Source organism: Callospermophilus lateralis, chromosome 14 (genome assembly GCF_048772815.1).
Source record: "Callospermophilus lateralis isolate mCalLat2 chromosome 14, mCalLat2.hap1, whole genome shotgun sequence".
Classification (NCBI taxonomy): domain Eukaryota; kingdom Metazoa; phylum Chordata; class Mammalia; order Rodentia; family Sciuridae; genus Callospermophilus; species Callospermophilus lateralis.
In genome coordinates this window covers 2,861,156-2,869,865 of record NC_135318.1, presented here as the reverse complement: position 1 = coordinate 2,869,865, position 8,710 = coordinate 2,861,156, and the positions used below count along the sequence as shown (strand labels likewise).

General features: G+C 43.8%; 1 non-coding gene across 1 annotated transcript; it reads right to left on the bottom strand.

Annotated features, from left to right (window-relative positions):
• Positions 1 to 2,533: 2,533 nt before the first annotated feature.
• LOC143380837 (U6atac minor spliceosomal RNA) lies at positions 2,534 to 2,659 on the bottom strand. Its single transcript, XR_013088712.1, has one exon. It is a non-coding gene; the product is annotated as a U6atac minor spliceosomal RNA (small nuclear RNA).
• Between the last annotated feature and the right edge of the window lie 6,051 nt (positions 2,660 to 8,710).

The following is an 8,710-nucleotide window of genomic DNA, read 5'->3' as shown; positions in this document are numbered from 1 at the left end:
CCAGCATACTATACTGATTCAGGCATCCAAACGTTCATAGCAGCACAATTCACAGTAACCAAGTTATGGAACCAGCCTGGGTGTCCATCAATGGATGAATGAAGAGAATATAATATAGACACAGTGAAGTTTTATTCAGTAATAAAGAATGAAATGATGTCATTTTCTGGCAAATGGATGGAACTTCAGAACATCATGCTGAGTGAAATAAGCCAAACTCGGAAAGTCAGGGGTTCATCTGTGAAAGTCAGCGGTTCATCTCTCTCATCTGTGAAAGCTGGTGGGAGGTAAAAGACAAGGAATAAAAACATGGGGGAACTTATGAAAAAGGAAGGAAGACGGTTTAATCATTTTTTTTCATTGCTGTAACTAAAAGACCTGACAAGGAGGAATTAGAGGAGAAAAATTAGAGGAGGAAAAGTTCATTTTGGGCTCAAATGTTCAGAGATCTCAGTCCCTAGACAGATGGCTCCATTCCTTGGAGCTGAAGGTGAAGCTGAACATAATAGTGGAGGAGTGTGGTGGAGGGAGGCAGAGGAGTGAGGTGGCCTCGTCCAGGCTACCTCAGGAGACTAAGCTCAGCTCACCAAATGTTTGCCCCCAAGGCAACCTACAGTGAGCACTTGCCCAGCCCTAAGCTACCTGCCTGCAGTGACCACCCAGGTAACCTCATCAAGGGTCAGAGCGCTGTTTGGATTAAGGCTCTCACAGCCCATCACTCTCCTTTGACCTTCTTTCACTGTCTCACACATGATTTCTGGAGGACAACTCACATCCAGACCTTAGCAGAGACCAACAGAGTACAAGAAGGGCATAAAGAGGAAGGAGTGAAGGGAGGGCATGAGGAATACGGGGAATGAAATCTGCCCGATGAGCTCTGTCCACGTATGCATGTACTAGGAGTTATCCCAATCACATCTATGTTATTAGGATTCACTGATTACATATTAATGATGATAACAGAAGGGAGATCAGCAGTGGAGAGAAAGAGGAAAAGGGAGGTGTAAGGGAATGAGATGGATCACATTACGTCATGTAATGTGTGGACATGGCATAATGAATCCCACTAGTATGTAAATTATAATGCACAAAAAAGAAGATGCTGGGTAAGTGGATTTGACTAGGTGAGGTAGAGTTTATCACAGCATTTGATCCCTAGAGGATGACAGGGCTTCTTGCCCAGTCATCTAACTACCCTGCTGCAGAGACCATGCTGAAAGCAGCAACAATAATGAAACACCAAACATCCTGAAATGGGGGTAGGTATAAACCAGAACTAGTCCTTGGATTGCTACACCTAACGTTGCATCAAATTACCATGGAATCAGTACAGGGCAGAGATACCATGGTAAATGTATATCATGGAAAGAAAGAAAAAGGAACAGTGTTCTTAGATTTGCATATGCATATATAGATCATACCCGCGCATAAATTATGTGCACATGCATATGGGAATGTATACTAAGATGTCTATTTTATGCTCCCTAATCGAGGCATGTCCTTTGAGATTGCTGTATATAGTGACTTGACCTCAAATCCTAAATAAGTCCTATTGCTAAGGTGCACCTCACAGAAAGCATCTGGCTCCTTGTAGTCACCATGTGTGTAGAGCAATTTGAAAGTCACAATTCATAGAGTTTCTAAACCAAATATGTCCTGCTTTGGGTTTTGGCTTCTTTTTTTTTTTTTTTTTTTTTTTGGAGGGACTGGTTCTTTATTTCAAAAAGATACTTGTCAATATTCAGTATCAAAACAGTTGCACTATTGTTTGTCTTTCTCCCAACTGGCCCCAAAGAGACCACAACAAAGGAGAATACATTTTAAGCCAATAAGCTGCAGGATGTTCACCTAGCAGACCTCACGAAACCTCACCTAAAAAAAGTGGGGATTGGGCTGGGAAAGAAACTTTGAAAGATCAGTACACTGCCAGCCCAGACTGCAGGACTCTCACAGCCAGATGAGGTGGCCAGGTACCCCATCCCAAAGATGCAGTTTCAAAATAATATAAAATCTAAAAAGTCGTGTACATAAGCTATTCAAACTCACTGAGTTTATCAGTGAGAATCTGTATTTCTTCCTCGTGTTTGTCTTCCTTTTGAGAGTACTTTTCTTCAGCAGCATTCAGACCCTCGGGTTCTGGTCCATCAGTCTGATCTGCTCATCCATCTCTCGGCAACAGGACTCTGCCAGCTCGGCTCGTCCCTCTGTGCGTTCCAAGTCTCCTTCAATAATCACCAACTGACGAGCCACCTCTTCATACTTCCTATCTGCTTCTTCTGCAATGTGCTTGGCTTCTTTGAGTTGGATTCCTTCAAGTTCCATCTTTTCTTCATCTTTTAGGGCCCGGTTTTCAATGACCTTGATACCTCTCTCACTCTCATCCGCAGCTTTTTCTGCTTCCTCCAGCTTTTGCAGGGCAGTAGCAAGGCGCTCCTGAGCAGGGTCCAGCTCCCCTTCAACCAGCTGGATCCTTCGGTTCAAGGAGGCTACCTCAGCCTCAGCCCTAAAATACCGGGAAGTGAACAAGCCGAGAGGAAAACGATGGTTAGATGCCAGGAAGTAGGTGGCAATGCCTTAACCATATGCGTCTTGTCAGGCCCGAGGGCCTCTTCCATCCTTGTCAAAGGGAGTGCTGACCTCCTCTCCTTTCACACAGCACGGGTTTTGGCTTCTTGATGTGGGTCAGGTCAACTCAGGGAAAACACCACAATCTTTCCCTGCAGTGTTGAGCCTTGCCACAAAGCTCTCAGCGGACGTTCCTGTAACCAAAGCAGAAGAATACGAGGAAGCATAGCAAGGTCACTCTGAACGTCTACCTGTCTTCTGTCCGTCTGAAGTCAGAGAGCAGGAGACCCATCCTACCTTCCCCGCTCTGCTGGGCCTCCGGTCAGAGGTCTGGGATGCGGACCCTGGAGAGATCTTATTGTCATGGACTTCTGTCAGCAGGCCCAGGCTGTCCCCTGCAGGTGCAGAGCAGAGGTGTGGGTGTCACCCCTGTTGGCGGCAGAGTCACAGAGGAGAAGGCAACATCTTTTCCCTCCCGTTGCAGGGTCCACGGCTGAGGGATCTGGAACAAAAATGGCTTAATACGAGGAAAGCAGGACAAGTTGGTCGACCACGGTTTTCCATGACCTGGAATCCTTCAGAAAGACCCAGGTTCTCAGGGAAACTGTTTTTCTGGTGTCATGAAGGAATATGAGGGGAGGGCCCAAGGGTGTGATCCATGGTAATGAATGGACCACCGAGCAGGGCCGGCTCTTCCAGGTTCTTCTTGACCCTTTGTGTGACCGTCCTTCCCTCCAGGTACAAGCAAGACGTCGGTCACAGGAGGGTCTTTGGGCAAGGGAGGGAGATCAGTCAAGGTCACTTCTCTGCTTCTGAACTGTCCTCAATCTCCTTCAGCCTGAAAGTGTCATATCTGGGAGTGTCATGTTCTGATCCCTGACACAATGAATAAAGCTGAATGAATAAAACTGAGGTCAACAGAATATGAGATGCTTAAAAAATAAAAAAAAAAAAATGTGAGTTAGAGAGTAAAACAGTGGGAAGGACGAGAGCCTGAATCCATGGATCTGGCTGGTGACAGGAGCCAGGTCTCAGGGGTTTGCTCCTTCTGGCTGTGTTGTAACTTCTATGTGGCCAATACTGAGAGGATGGAATTTCCTCCTGATTTCAACACTTGAAGCATTTTCATCTCACTGTTATGAAATGTATTTAGAGGCTTGATATGTCGTTATTCATAGGTACTTACCAGGTGGACATTTCATTATCATTTTAACCTTGGAAGTATTGACTAATAGATCTTATCTTGGTTTTGGTACAGGAGATTGAATCCAGGGCTGCTTTACCACTGAGACACATGCTTTTATATTTTCGAATTTGAGACAGGGCCTTGCTAAGTTGCTAAGGCTGGCCTCAAACTTATGATCCTCCTGCCTCAGGCTGCTACATTTCTGGGATTGTGGCATGTGCTGCTGTGCCCAGTAGATATTAGCTTGTGAAGGCTGAAAATAAACTACAGTGTGTTTTCAAACTGCAAATGTGGATCTTTTAAAAAATTTTTTTGAGGTACAATAGACATAGAATAATTCATATCATACTACCTTTATTTTCTGATTCCTCAAAAAGAAACATTATGGGTTGCCACTGATTTTTTTAAAAAGAATACTAGGAAGCTTTGCGATATTGGTGATCACAAAACCCATGTTATTATTGCTTATGCTTTTGGTTTAATTAAAAGTGTATTTTTGTTCTTATGATGTGTGTACACAGCATAAAGAATGATTAATAACAGCCAACAATATGTTTTGAATCAGTACATATCAGTGCAAAAATGTGTATTTAAATCAACTAAAGCCAAGCTCACATCATGAATTTTTAAATTACCTTAAAGGCTTGCAAAGGCAAACCCAAGGCCCACCCTAAATGGCTGTGGTGGTTTCCCCCAGTCCAGGTGCCCAGCCCAACATTTGTTCCTGATTACGCTGTGCTTCAGAAAACGCCGAATCAGAAATGCTCTGCCTGGAGAGCCTTGCAGCTCCACGGTAGGCCTCTGGCATGCGGGAGTTCTCCATAAAGTCACTCCTATTTAAACCAGAGACACAGACCTCTTTCTTGGGTCCTCCGCCCCTCCCCCCCAGCAGGCCTGAGACATTTTCCTGAGCATTCACGATGTTAATTGGAGTTACATGTGTGCATTCAGATCTGAACACACTTCCAGATGTGGCTTTTGTAAGCAAGTCTTTTCAGACTGAGCCCTTCATATTTCAAATGTTATTGCACTGCACAAGATATCTTCAATTAAAAAAAATTCCAGAGGACACAGCCATTTGCATGATTAAACACAACATAACAATATAAAATTACATATATATATTTGGAATTGGGTCATCTGATTTTGATTCTTGCTTTTCTCTTATTTTCTACTTTAAAAGTTGCAAGGATCCTAGGGGTATGATCTTAAAGGATACATCTTTGCTGTTCACTTTTAAAGTCATCTAATTCTGTGTGGCTTTGTAGAAAATTGATGCCAGTGCTAGGAAGCCTGGATTGTAAACAAGATGTTCAAAACGATGCCAGCTGCTTAAAACCTGATTTTATTTGTACCTTTACCTTGCACTCTAGCTGGAAGGATGTGCATATAATGTAAAGGCCAATAACTGTATTTGTGCATTTCCTAAGTTGTAACTGGAGGAGAAAACACAATTGAGACAGGAGGAGAGGGCTTAGTGCAAAAAGAATGTAGGCTCAATTAAACTCCCTTCCTGCGGGCTCCATGCAACAGCACAGATTATTTCTGTGGTCATGGGCCAAGTCTGCCTTTATTTGGAAGGAATTCTCTTATCTTTTAAGACAGCGGATCTTAAGTTTCTTTAGCAGAGTTAAATAAAAACTGAATCTCAGTAACAAAGGACAGGCTCGTCTTATAATACCATGCACTACTGCCTTGTGGGGTTCAGAAAATATATTTGAATTTTGTCATGTTTGGTGGAAAATTATAATAAATAATCTCACAGAACAATTCATTTTATACTTAAAATCCAAAGCAGCAGCAATATACAGCAGCATTGGTTTCACTCAATCAAAGAAAATTTTCCATAAGTCACGAGGTGCCCCTCCAATAACACGCCCCACTCCATCCCCTGCCATTCGTGCAGGGCTCATTTATAACTCTGCACCCGGTTCTACTTCACTGGCAAAGGCAGGCACCAAAACAAGTAATTACCATAATTATTTTGGACTAAGATGAAATCCTTTCAAAGAGTACACGTTTTCCTTTTGTATTGCATTTTTATTAGCCATATACATTTGAATCAAATTTCTACTATACATATTTATTAATACCAAGATACTTGTAAATACCATTTGAATCAGGATGGGTTGCTAATTTAATGTACTCTTCTCCCTCTTTGAATCTTTACTCTTTGGTTTTCTCCTTGATTTTCATTTATCTACTTTTGAAGATACAGCAAACAACACCCACAATGTAATTTTGAGTGTTTTAAAGCAAAGCAGTAGATTTCATTTCCCAAAGAGTATTTTATTAAGGAAATATTCTTACAGCTCAGAAAAATCCAATCTAAAAAAACAGATGTGAAACAAACACATGTGATGGTCTATTTTGTTATGAGGAACTTGTTTTGATCAATCAGACTGAAACCAAAAGATGCTTTGGGTCCATATTTCAATACAAATAATGGTGGGGAAGGTTACATCCAAGTCTCCAATGTTTCAGGAGGTGTCTATTTCATTCTTATTAACTGAAATACTTTAAAAACTAAAGTGGTTCAACTTAATAATTTTATTAGACTGTAATAGTTATTTCATTAACATTTTTCTCCAAGGATTTTTCTGTCTGATGGGGAGTACTTTGCAGTTCCAGACAGTATGATGGATGCTACTTTTCTATGACAAGAATTTTAACAGCCCTCCTTCAGCACTCAGTGCACACCCAATTACGCGTCTGAGCTAGTAACCTTGAATTTATGTTGCCATGGCGACAAACTGGTCATGCATTATGGATTATCATTGAAATTCTACACCCTACCTAGTATAATGAGAGCTGGGACTTAATCAAGTCAGCCGTTCTGTGTGACACAAAGTGAAGAACTAGCTCTTATTGTTCAGTGCCCAGAAAGGAAGCGGCCTGACGGGGAGGCAGCTGCGGGGCCGGGGCCTGATAGATGGCCCTTATATACATTTGTGAACGTATAGACAGATGGTGCTCAGTGCCTGCAATTTCCAGCTTAGGCGGCAGCTGTTCGGGTAACCTCTGCCGTCTCACCTTGTTGTCATGGAACATTGAGCAGAGACTGGGAATGTGCACGGGTGCATGGACAATCCGACTGGATTTACACTGATGGCACCCTTCTTTTATCAGAAGGCGGCTGGGCTGGGAAGAATGCGGGGTGCGGGCGGGGGCGAGGGCGCAGGAGGGTGGGAGGCGGGTGGCCAGGAGCACGCGCTTGGGAACGCCAGAGCCTGGGATCTGAGTCGCGCCCGCTCCCGTGTTAGAAGAAGCCAGAGGGCAGGAGCAGGGCTGCCCGTGCCCGGGAGTCCAGGGAGTCCAGGTAGCCGCTTTTCAAAGCCCCGAAGCCCCAGGCAGAGCCGTCCCTGGGGTCACTTCAGCTCCCCCTCCCTCAGGTGGTGGCTGCCTGGCTAGCCCTCTGCTAGTTACCAAGACAAAGCGCCAGCTTCTTCAGGTCCAGGGCAGGCTGGGTAGCAGGGCAGCCCCAGCCGGAGCCGAGGACGCCCCTCCACGCGGGCCTCCCTTCCCGGGAGGGAGAGCAGAACCCGGAGAGGCATCCCGAGGCTCCGCTGGGGAGCGGTTTTCACATAAATAGACTCGTTAATGATCCTTCTCTCCATTAGAAATGATCGAATTAATGCATTTCTGAACAGAAAGGCAGCTGCTTTTGAGCCGAATATCAAGCCCCATAAATCTCAGGGTCCACATGAATATTTGTCAGAGAAGGATGCTCGCCTTGCACCTGCCCTCCCAGCCCACCGGGCCACGGTCACGGACAAGGTCACAGCCATTAAGCGCCCTGCACACCCAGACCTGGCCGCAGGGTGCCGTGGAAGCGTTCTGGTCGCGGCTTTCTTCCAGGTGAAATTCTCTGTTTGATTTTATTATTTCTTTTCACTCCCCCCCCCCCCGCCCCCCCCCCCCCAGCTTTCCAGCCTCAAATTTTAAAGTCACTTCAGCCATTTGATTTGGAAGAATTCTTCGTGGGCGCATGCAGCAAGGTCTTCCTTAAATATTTCATGAGACTCTGGGAGTCTCTCCCCCTCCCACGGCCCCCTCCCGCTGCAAAGTAAGCCAACGCGTCGCCTCCAAGAAACACGCTTTCACCCCTGCGCCTGCAATGCTCCGGGAAGACCACCGTCCTCCTCAGGTCCATGGGTGACAGCTATGAAACCTTCCAGCAAGGCCTGGGGAACAGGGAGGGCCCGGCAGTGCAAGCCATGTCTGGGGCCAGTGAGGATCTGGCTCTGTCCAGGTCCTAGAGTCGGATCCACACCGCACGTGGAAAAGCTGCCCGGGGTCCACCACTGACATTCAGGGAATTGTACACAGGGAACTTTAAAAACGGGCGGATGATTTTCTGTTATTTTAAAGTTGATTTTATAGGCTATCTATACATAGGTATAAAGACTTGATCTATGTTTTATTTAAGGAGTAAAAATGTCATTAAAATGACATTAGATTAAAGCATAATACCATAAAATTATACAATGGATGAAAAATATAGATAGGAAATCAGCAACTGCCTAAATGTATTTCTAAGTGTTCTATGAATGTCTTGTGTTTGGATGAGGATGATATTTACTTTCAATGGATTAAAACAGCATTTGTTGAAATTTTCTATCTTTGCACCCAGGCCTAAGCAACAGATTTCATATATTATTATAAAAGATTTTACTCAATCTCCCATTTTTTCCCTGAGAAATAGGACTTCATGAGTGGTTTTATTTTTTCTACAATGGCACAAATGACCATGAGCATTCATCCAAATAGTACTCTGATCTTTAAATATGTATTTTAAAATTTTGACACAAAGAAGCAAAATACACTATATTTTTTTTCATAAAGCATTGAATATATTTTAAGTGTCCATAATTAAAAGCGATTATTTTATTTAAAAGTAGTCATGGAATTATAATCTAAGCTAAAAAAGGTTTTCTAACCAAGAATGCAATTCATTCT